Source organism: Sceloporus undulatus, chromosome 1 (genome assembly GCF_019175285.1).
Source record: "Sceloporus undulatus isolate JIND9_A2432 ecotype Alabama chromosome 1, SceUnd_v1.1, whole genome shotgun sequence".
NCBI classification, from domain to species: Eukaryota; Metazoa; Chordata; class Lepidosauria; order Squamata; family Phrynosomatidae; genus Sceloporus; species Sceloporus undulatus.
This window is the reverse complement of record NC_056522.1, coordinates 182431983-182447278: the sequence shown is the minus strand read 5'-3', so window position 1 is coordinate 182447278 and position 15296 is coordinate 182431983.

Sequence of the window (15296 nt, the reverse complement as noted above, 5' to 3'; positions counted from 1 at the left end):
AGCCCACCACCCTCCCCATAAGTGTGTGTGTGTGTGTGTGTGTGTGTGTGTGTGTGTGTGTGTGTGTGTGTGTCAGTGTGTGGAAAGGAACCACCCACGCTTTGCTTTCCCACATTCCTTCTCAAATGGCTGCAAGAGAAGGAGACTCTCCTCCTCTGCTCTCTGGGCACTTCCCTTCCCTCCAGTACCCCACACACTATAGGTGTGTGCATGTGTGTGTCAATGTGTGAAAAGGGGGAAAAAACAATGCTTTCCTAAGTTCCTTCTCAAGCAGCTGCAAGAGAAGACAGGAATAACATCCAAATTCCACAAAACATTGACACTTTCTCCTGTGTAATTTTTTTAACATTTTTGCCTGATAAAAAAGCCAGTTGAGCTTTGAAAGTTTGCATCATTTATTTTGTGCATTTTGGTTGGCAATAAAGGTATCACCTGTTTTGTAGATTTTGGATGTTATTATACTTTGCTGTATAGCCACCACAGTGACACTGGATATGCTTTCTAGAATAGGAGGGAGTCCTTCTTACTCTCATAGCTGCTTGGGAACTTCTCTCTACCCACCACCATAAGAGTGAAAAGGAAAAAAAAATACATTGCTAAGTTCTCTTTCCAAGCAAAATCAGATACGGATGAAAACAGAATTCAAAGACATGGCTGTCTTAGTCTGGAATACTGTGGATGAAACATACCCAGATACCAACTCTGTCCACACATCTACACAGTAAATGTCATCACAGGACCAAATCACATCACTCACAATATTAGAGTTACAGCTACTTGCTTATCCTCTAATGTGGTATATGCCATATGTCAACAATATCCTTCAACACTCTTCATTTCTCTGCACCAGAGGTTAAATGGTCATAAAAAGCCAAGGCCTTAGAACACCAAGACTCAGCAGTCAAGGCCTCAGGATGGCTTAATCAAACCTTGCCTATTACATATATGGATGTGCATCATGAGAAATACACACTTCCTCCCACCTAATTTATGAAATAGCCAATATTTGAAGTATTCAAGTCATTCTTGAATATCAGTTTTGTAATGACTGTAACCTTTGTAAGATCTAACTATCATACTTCTAAAAATGTGTGTGTGCACACTGCAGTGTTTGTGTCTTGTTATTAATGCAGGGTAAATCCCAATGTTTCTTCTCTGTTTCACCTGTTCCTTTCATACTGCATGTGATCCATCATTACATATCTGAGGAAGCAACAAGTTCATGTTTTCCAGATTCACAAATCAGACTCAAGAGTTCATTTAGTTGGACAAATATTTACTAGATGCTAGAAACATCTGGGAAATGGCTTTCATTCAGGGGAAGCTCCACCCACAGGACACAGCATTTCAACTTATCCTGGACACCCGCCATTTAGACTGTGCCAGGCAGGCATCTGTCAGGTGCCCCAGCTTTGTCTCTGACCATCTGTTTTGCTGATTTTAATGGAACAGGAAACCTTTTGCAGTTGATATGCACCTGCAGAGAGAGATGTCAAGCTATTTCTGACATCTATGCCTTTTGACATTTTACTGCCAAAATAATGTCCAAAGTACAAGGCAGAGGGGAGGGAATGGGTGCAAGGAGACCTTCCTTGTGAAGAAAGAAAATGACAGCAGATGTTCATAGGCAGGGGGGACTTGCAGCCTGTGAAGTAAGGAGAGCTTCAGATGGAGGAGCATCTCTATGAGTGCCCATCTATGACCCGCATGAAACACACACAAGCTACTTGTGCCAAAATATAGTCATCTACAAATATTCTGCTGAAATTCAAATGAGCTGGTAGAAGCAACAGGAATTTCTTTTTGAACTTGTACATTTGTCAAGGTCACTGGCAGAAGAAAATGATTGTATCACTGGACAAGAAATAAGTACCAGATCACAGGGTGACCAGACATACTCCTTTCCCAGGACATGTCCTACATTTCAGCCTTCTTTCCTGGAGAATTCCATAATATCCTCCACTTTTGAACATGACTAAGAAGTACGAATTTACATTTATGTGAGTGTTTTTAGCTTTTATTTGGTAATATCTTATATTTTTCTTGAATGTCCTGCATTTTGTGGTATTTGTCCTCCTTTGCAATTGTGACATCTGGTCACCCTGTAAATCAGAGTTTGGAAAGTTACTTTTAAGAATAAATTAGAAACCATTATAGTTCTAAGGCACAAAATAGTAGTATATTGCCATCATACTTACAGTTTTCAAAGTACTTTTTTTCCCTCTCATTTCTCAGAAGTAATTAAAGTAATTTTAATTTCTTTTTTAAAAATCCAAATGCTACAAGTAGCTGGTCTGTGGTATAAAACAAATTATCCTCCTGTCTATCTCATTGCCTCATTTTAGAGCAACCTGAACTCAAAGATGACTGTGTTATAGGTCTGATCTTACTGATTTCTTGTTTTCAGTTCCTCTTCTGGAAACATTGGCCAGATTGATTTCTTTGTTACAGAAACCCCTTGGAGATCTCTTACCAGGACATCTCTACAGTTTGGAGAGGAAATCCTAGGCAAGAGCCAGTCTTACAGTTAGGCATAGTGAGGCAGCATTGTGAAAGGGTAGCAAACTACTATCTAATTAGTTTTTATTACAAGTTAAGTATCCCTTATGCAGAATTCCAAAATCCAAAATTTTCCACATGGGCGGCTGAGATAGTGACACCTTTGCTTTCTGGTTCAGTGTACACAAACATTGTTTCATCCACAAAATTATTAAAAATATTATGTATAAAATTACCTTCAGGCTGTGTGTATAAGGTGCATACGAAACATAAATGAATTTCTTGATTGAACTTGGGTGCGATCTCTAAGATATCTCCTTATGTATATGCAAGTATTCCAAAACACTTCTGGTTCCAAGCATTTTGGACAAGGGCGACTCAACCTGTATTGTCATCTGACTGTCAAGGAAAGGGACTAGTGGTAACTTGACTGACTCTTAGTACTATGGTCAGACCTTGAGTTGGCTGAGAGGGTGCTATTTGCTGTTCTCTTTCAAGCAGCAAAATCTCTTGGACTGCCTTCTCCTGAAGTCATTGTGGGCTGCAATACACTCTAAGTTTGCATGGATACTGATAATGTCTGCTCAGCCCTAACTTTATTCTATGTCAGCCCATAGGGCGGTCCACAGCCCATTCAGTACTCTTCTTGCCCTGCATGTTGCTGGCAAAGGGCATGGCTGTCAGGACACAGTCTATCTTAGAAGAAACATGTCCACTGTTACCAGTTTCTTCATTAGGAATTCCCAATGAGTCTCAGAGAGACATTTGGGAAACCACTGCCTTGGTCAAATATATTCCCCTCACAGCACTGTCTTGACAGAGCTTGGAAAAAGTATTTTTTGGACTATTACTGATCATGCTGGCTGAGGGATTTAGGCAGTCCAAAAAGTAACTTTTCCAAGCTCCTCACTTTAGTACTTCAGAAAAGAAAGTGAATTTTAAATGGATCAAGCTGACTCAAATATTCAGTGTGGATTACAGTCTCACAAGCTATCAAATTATGGGAATTTCTGATACAATGGAATGAAGTCTTAATGTACAGTGACAGAACAAGCACATACTGCTCTGAAACTGAAATAGCAATACTGCTTGCCCTTTTTCTTTTCTTTTCTTTCTTTTTTGTTTAATATCCTATATTAAATATGAAATTGGTTGCAAAGCCAGTGTTCTGTTCTCTCTTAGACTTCGTGCATTTTCATTGCTAAAGTTCCGTGTCACTTGTTCATTCACCATATATTTCAGCAATTGTAGGATTCCTCTTTCTAACAAGAGAGTGTAACACTGAGAAAGTATAAGCCAATCTTGCAATTGAAAAGTAATACTGAATAACAATATGCGCCTTAGAATTGTATTTCCATTTCTCTTGGCAATGATTGCAGAACTTAATGTAATCTTGAATCCAAGAATGCAAAAGAGCAATGCATTTTTACAAGACATGCATTTTTCTATTATAACTGCAAAATTGAATTTAGTCTTCAACAAACTATTTTATAAACTAATATACATCCACTGGTTTGCAGGTCACAACATTAATGCAGCAATAAGAACTGACAGCCATTTTTGATATGAAGTGAGCTACTTATTACATCAGAGTGGCAGTGTGGTGTAGTGGTCTGAGTGTTGGACTGGGACTTTGGAGACCAGGGTTCAGTTTCCCCTTTGACCATGGAAACCCACTGGATGATTTTGGGTGAGTCATACACTCTCAGCCCCACTAAACCCTGTGATAGCATTGCTACAATTTGGAAATGATTTGAAGACACACAACAACAACTTATTATAAATATAAATAAAGCTCTTCCTATGCAACAACCCAATAATAATAATAATAATAATAATAATAATAATAATAATACTATAGTGTTATTCTGTGTCACCCAGCTATTGTTATGCCACATAGAAAGAACAAGAGAGCAGTTCAGAGCCCAACAAGTTTGCTTTGGAGAAAAGAGAAAGAAAACACTAGAGAATATTTTGGCCACAGTCAACTGAATATGCAGGGGACCTTGCACCATCCCTTTCTTTTTGAATGTAAAATAATAATAACAACAACAAGATATTCAGGCTCAATGGGCGTAGAAAGCTAACTGCTTGTTGCTGGGAGGGATGGAAAACAAGATGAGGGCAGATGGGATGGAAAGGTCATGACTTTTCTAAAGCCTGGAAAAAGAGCACTCCACAGACCAACATTTTGTAATCCGTGTTTCCATCCTTTCCAAAATAAATGTTCATAATTTAATTTAAAACAGTTTACTTCCCCCTCCCCTACCACCCACACCAGCCATGGAAAGCATGGTGATACCTCATCCCCAGCTGTATATAAATGCATACCTCAGCTAACAAAGCCTGTGACAGTTAAGTCTTTTTATGAAGTCTTTTTACACCTGCTCAGCATTTCCCTTTTGCTTCTTATCATCTGTATAGCGAGAGGTTTTTTTTAGCAGCATCTGCATTGGGAAAATGGTGGAGAACTGGAGAATCACAGATGTCTAGTGTTGAGCTGCAGAGTTGTGTCTGCAGTAAAAAATGCAATAAAGTTTGAGGTAGGAAAGGATTATTACTCTAGCCAATCCTGTTGCAACCGAGTTTGCATGAACAAGGGGGGGGGGGGGGGGGGCGGCGGATAGAGAAGAAGGCAAAAAGGACAGCCTCATTAACTGCCCCCAAATGCTAAAAAAAGCATAGCTCTATTAGTTTGGCTACCAACTGGGAAATCATAGGAAATGTGGAGCCTAATGAAAGAAAAAGTCATCCCTCGATGAATATTTTGAAAAAGCCTTCCAGTGGTCTTTAGAAAATTACCAGTGTAGTGTTGTTGTTTTTTCAAGCAAGGCTATGGGTTATTTCATTTCCCATGTGTATATTGTGAGTTTTGAATAAAAAGTTTGCTAAATTGTGTCCAACACTTTCTTTCTTTTCTTTTCTTTTTTTATGATGTAGGAACTCAACCCTGTTCTTTCTATGGACTCTAACATGCATGGGGGGGGGGGGGGGTTTGCAGCTCAGATCCACAGTCACTCCTGTTCTAGCAATGCAAAGCGTGATGTTTTTCCACACCAGATCCAGAGTCACTCATCTCTAGCAATGCAAATTAAGGTTAAAACGTGATGTTTTTCCACACCTGGTTGCCTTTCTGTTGTCCTTCCGAAGTGAGGGACAAGCAAAGTCAGTTCAATTCCAAGCAAGTCACGTGATGCGGATTCAAGCAAAGGGGAGTGAGTGCACATTGTATTACCACACCAGAACATACTTTGAGGGTTCAACAATTCAAATCGGCACCCTTGCACATGCTCAGTGGGGCTCTGGACGCTGTCCTCCTTCCCTGCCCCCTCCTTAGCTGTCATCCTTCATCGGGGTGAAGAAGCAGTCAGGGGATGATGGGGTAGCTCACTGGGGGTCCCTGGAGCCAGGATTGGAATGCAGGAGCAGCAGGGATGATGGGTTAGGTGGCAGAGAGCGTGATATGGGGATGCAAGAGCAGTCAGGGGATGATGGGTTAGGTGGAGAGGGGGCGAGATGGGGATTCAGGAGCAGTCAGGGGATGATGGGTGGCAGAGGGGGCGAGATGGGGATGCAGGACCAGTCAGAGGATGATGGGATAGGTGTCGGTGAAGGAGTGGAGCAGATCGGGGTCTAGGAGAAGGCAGGGGGTGATGGGATTGGTGTCAGGGTGAAGGAGTGGAGCAGATCAGGGTCTAGGAGGACGCAGGGGATGATGGGATTGGCTGGTTGGCAGAGAGGAGGAGATGGCATGAAGGAGGAGGAGCAGGACACAGGGGCCAAGGGGGGTGGCATCGGAGTGCTTTTCCACACCAGATCAAATTGCAGTGCAATCGAAGGCAGCCTGGAAGCGAATTCTCTGAAGTCACCTTTTCCCCATTTTTACCAAAATGAGGGGTGACTTCAGAAACGCTGCTGAAGCAATTCACAAGGGGCTCCCATAGAAACCAATGGTGTCTGATAAAACAGTCCCTTTATGACATGAAACCACATCGTTGGAAGTGCAGTCACATCGGAAGTGAGCTGGAACTGAGCCACAAAACCACCAAAAAGTTGCATGTGATATACTCCTATTGTTATCTCTTCCTCTGTTACCAAATTTTCTGTTAACTAAGGTATACCTGTATTTTCTTTTAACAAAGAAATGGGAAGTAGGGTCTATCTCAGGAAGGGAGAAGGCCTACAAAATCAGTTCATGTGGCTACTCTTTTCCACACCAGTAAAAGGCATCAGCATCATTACCTGGCTCTTTTTTTTTTCCCTTCAGTTTTTGTTGGTTCAGAATAGGCAAGTGTCCAGTGACAGCTGGTGGCACCCATGTCAATGGAATATTGATTCTAGTCCAGCCTTTATCCAAAGAGCTGAATCCTATCTCTAAAACAGGTTTAGCACCTTTGATACCCCTGTAAAATTTGAATTACAAACCAGAGCAGATTGATCACTCTGCTAACTTGAGAGCCACCCACTGCCATTGCAGGAATCACCATTTGGGCTGAAGAGAATAGAAATAAGGAAAGCCATGCTTTCTTTTAATAAATGGATTTTACTGTTTGAAGTTGTACGGTACAACTCCCACATCCACAGGGGATACGTTTCCAGACTTACCGTAGATAGTGAAAATCACAGATAATAGTGAGTCCAATAGTTTTGCGAAAAGCTGATCATACAGTCACATTGGGGTACCTCCAGATGCCTAGAGAGACCTTTTTTTTCAGATGCAGGTAAGTGAAACCATGGGCATCGGTACTACAAACAGGGGAATCATACTGTATATAATAGGTTAACTGTATATATAATGCATAGATATGTATGTGGAAACATGCAAATGTTTATGTGTAGCTTTTTTTAAAAAAGCTGCAAATGGCTTTGGAAATGGGGTGGAATGGGTTTAAAACCAATATATATATATGTGTGTGTGTGTGTGTGTGTGTGTGTGTGTGTGTGTGAAATTGACAGAAACCAAAATTAACAGTTATAACCACCCCAAAGCATAACATAATTAAGAAAGCAACAACATCTGCCTATTCATTGAACTGAAGGTGTTTTTATTTATAGACTTTAATAAGATGCACATATCACTATAATGTCTCTTTTCTTTCCTCTTCAAGGTGCTAGCCACAGGTAAAACACAAATACTAACTCTTGTCAACAGATGGCATGTAATTTCTACGTTGAACCTTTATCCCTTCTCTTCGAACAAATTGCTTCGGAAGTTGCCTAGGACAGACTTTCCTTTGGCTTTGATCAACATCAGCCTCTAGGGTGAGATCTTGTTCTCAGTTTATGACAGCAACAGTGTATGAATTGGTGCATACCTAATCTTCACATTTTGTAACACAGGTCTTTTCCTTCTGTTCTGGCATTTCTCAGAGTGTCTTTTTCATTTACCTTCCTTTGATTGAGAGGTCTCTTACATGACAGAAAAATTATAGAGCAATTATGTTTCTGCAAATGCAAAGAACTTAACCTTAAAACATTGTTTTAACTTGCGGGGGGGGGGGGAGATGAACAGAATGGAACTGTATTCTATAATTGTTCTGGGATTCTGAAGACCAGTTACTTCTGCTCCAGTTTAAAACTAGATAGAAATACTGTGTGATGTAGTGGTTTGAGAGTTGGATTGTGATTCTGGAGACCATCATTCGATTCCCAGCTTGGGCATAACACCTACTGAGTGACCTTTGGCAAGTCACATTCTCTCAGGGAAGGCAATGGCAAACCTCCTCTGAAGAAATCTTGCCAAGAAAACCCCATGATAGGTTTGCCTTAGGGTCAACATAAGTCAGAAACGACTTGAAGGCACACAAGACACAACACAGAAGTAATGACTTTGGAAAGTAGTTGGCAAAATTCGATACATTAGAACAGAGAGAAAGAGAAACTGCTAACATCTGAGGGAGGACTGCAAAAACTGCAAAATCTGGAGCAGATCCAGTTGAAACTGATTATATTCCCTTCCCAAATGTAAGAGTATTCTTAAGCATTTGTAGATTCTTGACTTTTAATGGCACATGTTATACTGAGAGTCAAATAGTGTTTATAGCATGTATACATGGGTCCTTTTGGGAACAAGAGAAACACTAGCAACATCAGAGATGCCCTCTGTGGGCTTTGCTCTTCTGACCTCTCAGTTTGTGTTATGTCAGGCTGGAGATGTGGGCTCCCATGACTAAATGCCGCCTCCCCATTTTTAATATTTTAGAGATTCCATCACAGAGAAAATGTGCTCTTCTGACAGAGTGAAATCCAGATTTTCTAGTATAAGTGTGAGCAAAATGTGGTTGATGGGTGACATGTGACCACTACTAGGGTTGATTTTATGGCCCCAAGGGGGAATAATGGGGGGAAATTGAAAAAAGAATTACCCCCCCCCCCAAAAAAAATACCTTCAACAAAATGCCTCCAAAAACACGGGTACATTTTTGCCAGTCATGCCCCCTGAGCCATTTTCCAGCTAGGAAAGGACTTTTGTTTTTAAAGGAAGGCAACTGGCCTCTCCTTGGCTTAAAAAGGGTCACTTCTGGCCCTAAAATGGCCCACAGGGGCTAACACATAACAAAAAAATGCCACTGTGGCCACTACATTAGTGTTTGGATGTATTTTATGATAAAAACATTTGGGGGGGGGGGCATACTAGGGAGGTGCAGCTCACACCAAGTGACACCCAGAAGAGGGGTGGCACCCCGTTGCCCCTTACTGCAGCCCCGTTATTCTCATGAGAATGGGGTGACAGCAATGAACAAGGCTAAACGTGCCCCTCCCTGCACTTCTTTGCTGTGGTTCCTTTCTCCTCATGAGGAGAATGGGACTGTGGCAGTGACAAAGGCCAAGCATGCTCCCCCCAACCTCTTTGCTGCTGCTGGAAGCCTCACCCCCACACCGAATGAAACCATGGACAGGGATGCCACTGTGAAGGGCATTCACTGGGGAGGGTGAAAGTCTCTTTCTACTGTAGCAGTGGCCAACTCATGACCTCCAATGGTTGTTGGACTGCAACTCCCATCATTTGTAGCCAACATAGTCAATGGTATGTAATGATAAAAAGTTGTACTCCAGTGACATTTGGAGACCCACATGTTCTCCATCTCTCAATTACTGGGTTACATGATTTTTCTTGACAAGATATGGAATGTAGTAATGGCCTTGGAACTGAAAAAAGGGGAAGCTTAGCTTTGTAATGAAGAACTTAAGAATATTTCCCTCCTCTCCCAACATTCATTCTGAGCTGGGCATCTTTCTTTCCAGTAATGTCACCAGTCCAAATTCACTACAAGAAAGTGGGCCATCCAATGAGGGTATGTGCATGTGGGCCTAAAAGATGCTCTCTATTTGGAACCCCTCAGTGCCCTCCACCACCTTCATCTGCCCATGCCATTTAGTTATAACAACATTCACAGGACCTAAAATGGTCCTAAACCTTCAGTATCCTTACCTTGAAAGTGATCTTTCTCTAACAGAGTAGTGTTCTTTCCACAAAATCTAAAAAGAGAAACTCTCTATCCTTGGGAGGGAATGGTGGTTTGGAACTACAAAGTAACTTGACCTTCTCCAAATGCTAAAGATATTATCATGATATATACCACAAATTAAGCAAAAAGTTAAACTTAAGAGCAATGCTTCACATAGTATAGCTTTTACATTTCAGGAAGCACGACAGCTACTTGTCCAAAATCCCATTTTAGTCTGATTTCATTGCAGCTTCATTAATCTATGATATAATAAATGAATAGGTTCATTTCACTCCCTCTGATTAAAATGTTCTACTAACGATCTGAATAAAAAATTGTGATCTGCCTTATAAAATAAATTGGAAATAGAGACGCAATAAAGAAAAATATTCACCATTGCATTTTGCCCATTTCTAAAATCTCTGAATATCGATCATGACAAGCTAAAGTACGCTTCAGCCACTTGATTATCATAGTTGGCTGTGAGCCTTTGCACATTAATGGAGAAAGAAGTCTAAATTATGGATACATCTAACAAAGGAATGGCAAAATGTGCAGATCAGTTAGCCTTATGTTTCTGTGCTATGGCTTTTCACAGGTACCTTGGGGCCAATTTCAGATCTGCTTCTTATGGTGTTTTTTGGAAGCCTGCAATAACCTCATAAAAAGGCTAGGCTGAAATCTTAAAAATATTTGCTAGGGGGTAAGTCCCTCTGACCACGGTAAGACAGTTTTGAGTATGACTGGATAATGAATACCATAAAATGATTTTTGTCCAATTAAAAAATGATCAAAATTGGAAGTCTGAATAAACAAACAGTGGAATATAGCCAAATCCATCAGTTTTACACATTTGAATTGAAGGACAAACAACACTAGACCAGGAAGCAACAATAAAATAATAATCCCCAAACAATGAAGAAACAGATAAGGATTCTAGAGTCATAAAGTTTCATAGGTTCTACAGGTTTGTGAGGTTGTCAAAAATGTTTTTTAACAGTTCCTCCCAGGATGTGGCTTTTAGATAAGTTCACCATGTGAAAATCATTTAAGTCTATTGCACTGTGCCATTAAACCACTGTAACATACTATTTGTGGGCTATCCATTATGTTTTATGTGTGGTATTCATTGTAACGGACCTGGGTCCTTAAGGAATTCATTTCACCAGGACTTCAGATTGTGCACTTATTATTCCAGGCACAATGCAAGGTCTACGTTGACCTTCAAGAGCTCACACTCTCATGTTCCATTGCAATCCCTACTTTAATCTCACAACACCCTCTTGACTATCACACTGACTCTAAATACTGAGTTCTGAGAACTACCTGTGGTCCAAGGTGCAATTTTACAAGATTGGTGGTGAGACCAAACAAAAATAACAGAGAAAAAGTGTGGAAGCTTTTTCCAGCAATGAACTATACTTTCATTTCCTTCTACATTCTGAGGCTATACTTCATGCATTGGGTGAAGAGAGAAAGAGAGCATTGTCAGATTTTCATCTACTCTGTGTCGCTGAGATACTTGTTGATCAATCAACTGAATAAGCTTTGAATAATACAACTTGATTAAGAATATTCTCAGTGGCAGAGTACAGCTGTGTGGGCAGATACACAGAAGGAATCTCGCTGAGGGAGAAATGAGATTAATTTTAAAGCTGAAGACTTTTAGATGGCCACACATATAAGCACAGCAAATGATCCATGTCACTTTTGCAATTTTTTGCCTATAATTTCATTCCTTCTTCACTGATTTGTGATTGTTTTTTAAAAATAAGTTCAATAGTTTTCAATCTTAATGTATGTAGATAATTGTATGTTTACCTTTCTCAAAATATGAATTAAATCTATACTTTGATACATTTTAAACTGCTACAAACTGCGCTGCAGCCCTTGGGAAAGTATAAAAAATCTTGCAATCTGCAGAGTGGTCAAACAGCAGAAGACCAGGACATTTCATGTAACATCCCTAGTCCCACCTAACTATCCAGACTGGCTGAAAAACCTGAGAGGTACTAGGACTTTTTCAAAACTTTTTGGTTCACTTGTATCACTACTCCTACATCTTAACGTTCCTTTAGCTATCTCAGGTTTTCTGTTTCAAAGCAGCAGTTCTTCCAAGAAACTCAAATCCACATGGATGTCCCCCCCCCCCACTTATCCCTCCATCTTCTTCTTAGAGGAATGTGCTTAGTCTGTCCATGGACATGTTTTCATTGATCTCTATGCTCCCTCCCCTTCAATCTTTTCCCCTCCAGAAGGCACCTCCTCTACAACATCATTAAAAACTTCATGGGAAAGGATGCCGCATGGAGCAAACCTAACCTACTTCATCCTGAAAAATACTGGATTAAAATAAACCATCCTAGGGAATTGGCATAAAATGTCTCATACCATACTAGGAGCTGAGAGGAAATATTCTGAGATGAATAAAATGCCATATGGATCTCCAAAGTGAAATCAGAATGGATAGGAACAAAACCTGGGACTTTCTATTCTTTTTTTAACCAGTCCAGATGTGCCCTAACAGAAACTATAAATGGAAAGAAGATTATTTATTCTTTGTTTCCTAGTTGGAAAAAAATGGGTCAGGTAAACCTGTAGGGAAGAATAATAGAGCAATGGGATTTTTCTGCAGTTTTCTTCCTGTACATACCAAAGTTTTCTTGGGGTGTGTGTGTGTGTGTGTGTGTGTCTGCACAGAGAAATACAGGGCTTTTTCTTTCAACAGAAATGTTTTCTACACTGCATTTTCTGTGCAGGAAACATGCCGTTTGAGTAGAAAATGTGTCTCTTGTACACACAAAAAATCCTCTGGAACACTTTGGGACACTCAAATATTAGGATGGGGAGAATACTATGTAAGTTTTTTGTTTTTGTTTTTTCCTGCAGCAGGAATCAAACTCTAGTAAGTATTCATCCTTACATCCAAGGACAAAATAATCAACAATTTAGATACTATTATACCACCACCACAACAAAAGCAGATTGGCATTAAAAGTGCTGCTATTAATATGCAAGTAGCACTACACAATGGCAGATCACATCACACTACAATATAGCAGTATAGCAGTATCTACTCCTCCATTTAGTCAATAATGCCAATAACGCTACCACCCCAGTAAATGTGGCTAAGAGCTTGTGCAATATTGCAGACAAGAATCAATAAAGAGGAAGGACATATAAGCCACTGAAAAGTCAGGGCTTGCTGAAAAGTGTGGATGAAGCTCACATGAAGTTGCAGAATGCAGCTAAATGATAGGGGAAACAAAACCATGACCGTTTGGATGTTACAGGTAAATCAAAGTGTCATGGACCAAAAAGGAACATGGCAGGACGAAGCCACCCTGAATTTAAACATGCAAAATGCATTGGAAAACAAACCCAATCTGAAAATCCTCACAACAATATGTGATGATTCAAAACAATTAGCTATCCAGAACAGTGGTCTTTAGTGCCCCAAACTTTGAGAATTTCTGGCCTGTACACTGCAGTGGTTGCACATGTGAGAAAAACTGTAAGTATTTTCCAATTTGGATAGTTAGTTGCTGAGCAAACAACTAAGACAAGTTGAAAAAAAATTAAAACAGCTACAGTTAAATAGAGAACTACTGAAACTCTCTTGGACAGTCAACAAAGAGTAATTCTTAATTGTAATTTTTTCTAGCTTAAGCAGGTTTTACTATGAAGTTACAGGGTGTACCGACCGGTGATAAAGACTAGCCTGGGGGTGGAGTGGGGGTGTGACATCCACACAACGCACATCCCGACTCTGCTGCTGTGCTGGCGTGATGCTGTGTGCTGCACCACATGGAGGGCGGCATCACGGCACTTCTCTGGTGCTGTGTCCCGATGACCTAGTGCCAAAGAAGTGCTGAAAAGCCACAGCACTGACAGCTATGGCACCCTTTCCACATCGCAAAAAGGATCCGCTCCTTTTTGTGCCACAGAAAGGCCAGATCAAGGCCATGGCATGCAGTTGGTGCGGCCAGATCCAGTGCTAAAAGGGGCGGCTGCAGATCGCCCCTTAAGGTTGGTCTGTCGAGTCCCATAGTTAGATAATACACAGTGGCCTGGAACTGACAGGCCAAATGAAGATACTTTGGGGGTGTGGCATTCAAATGATATACACCTTCAAAATGGCTGGTAGCCATGCTCTATTCCTTTGGACTGGAACAAGAAGAAGCTGGGATAATCTGGTTCCTGGAAGAGCTGGTCAGTCCCACTGAGTACAGCCTGCTTTTTTGAGCAGGCTGTGTGGTCAGTGGGGTTTGGATTCACTTCCAGAGTGGACTTGGACCGCACTTTTGAACCTGTTGCTCTGGCCCAGTGATTCTTATGCTGTTTGCTGTGTTCTCCTACTGAATTCTTACAAGGTTCTGCTACAAGGTTCTGGAGTGTTGGCTTGGAACTCCAACAGAATACTATGTAATAGAAAGTAGAAGTAAGCAACTTATCCTATACTCATACACACCCAAATCCCTAACATACATTCTTCATTTTTTCCTTTCTGTCCTTTTTCTCACTTTTCTTTCTCCCTCTCTTTTTCAGAGAGGATTCTGGAAAGTTCAGAGTGTCAGAAGAATGGCAGAAAAGTTGTGATGCATGGTGACATTTGGGAGCAAATTTCCATGACACTTTGCCAAAATGTCTCATTAATCTTTGCACAAGTCAGAGGAGATTTTCTCCTTCATTTAGAAGATGCCTTTAATGAGTTCAGGGACATGATTTGTACAGGCTTTTACTCATTGTGGGAAACTAGTCTTATGACTGAGACACTTACATGCTCCATCCTTAATGTAATTCAGAGTGTCCCTCTTTCCAATGCACTGATGCACTGAGTTCACTAGCTGGGAGCTTTTGCTTCCTATCTCTCCATTTAACTCCACTTTACCTTTCTCTCAAATTACAATTTCGATTTCCCTTGCTTCGCAAATATTGGTTTCTCTCCATCTGCCTGATGGTTTCCCCTCCTTCTCCTTAATTTTGTCATCTATCATCTTCTCGATCCATGCAGCTGTCTCTTGCAGCAACGATAGGCTTGCGTGCTGCACTTCCATTGTTCTGCTTCATTACTCTGCAACATCTTTGCCTCTCTGAGTGCTCTGAGCTCCTTTGCCCTTTCCTCATTCTGCATGCCTACTGAACACCTCTCCCACAGTGATAAAATGTGTGCACATACATACACACACACATCAATGCACCATTTTGTGGTGTTGTCTGGCAAAAGCCTTTTTTTACCTAAATCTGTTGTGTGTGCTCTCTCAACCTCTTTGGTGTTTGCACAGTTTCATTCATAAGTGTAGACTGCCCATGAAGAGTCTCCATGGAGCAATTAGATCACATATAAAA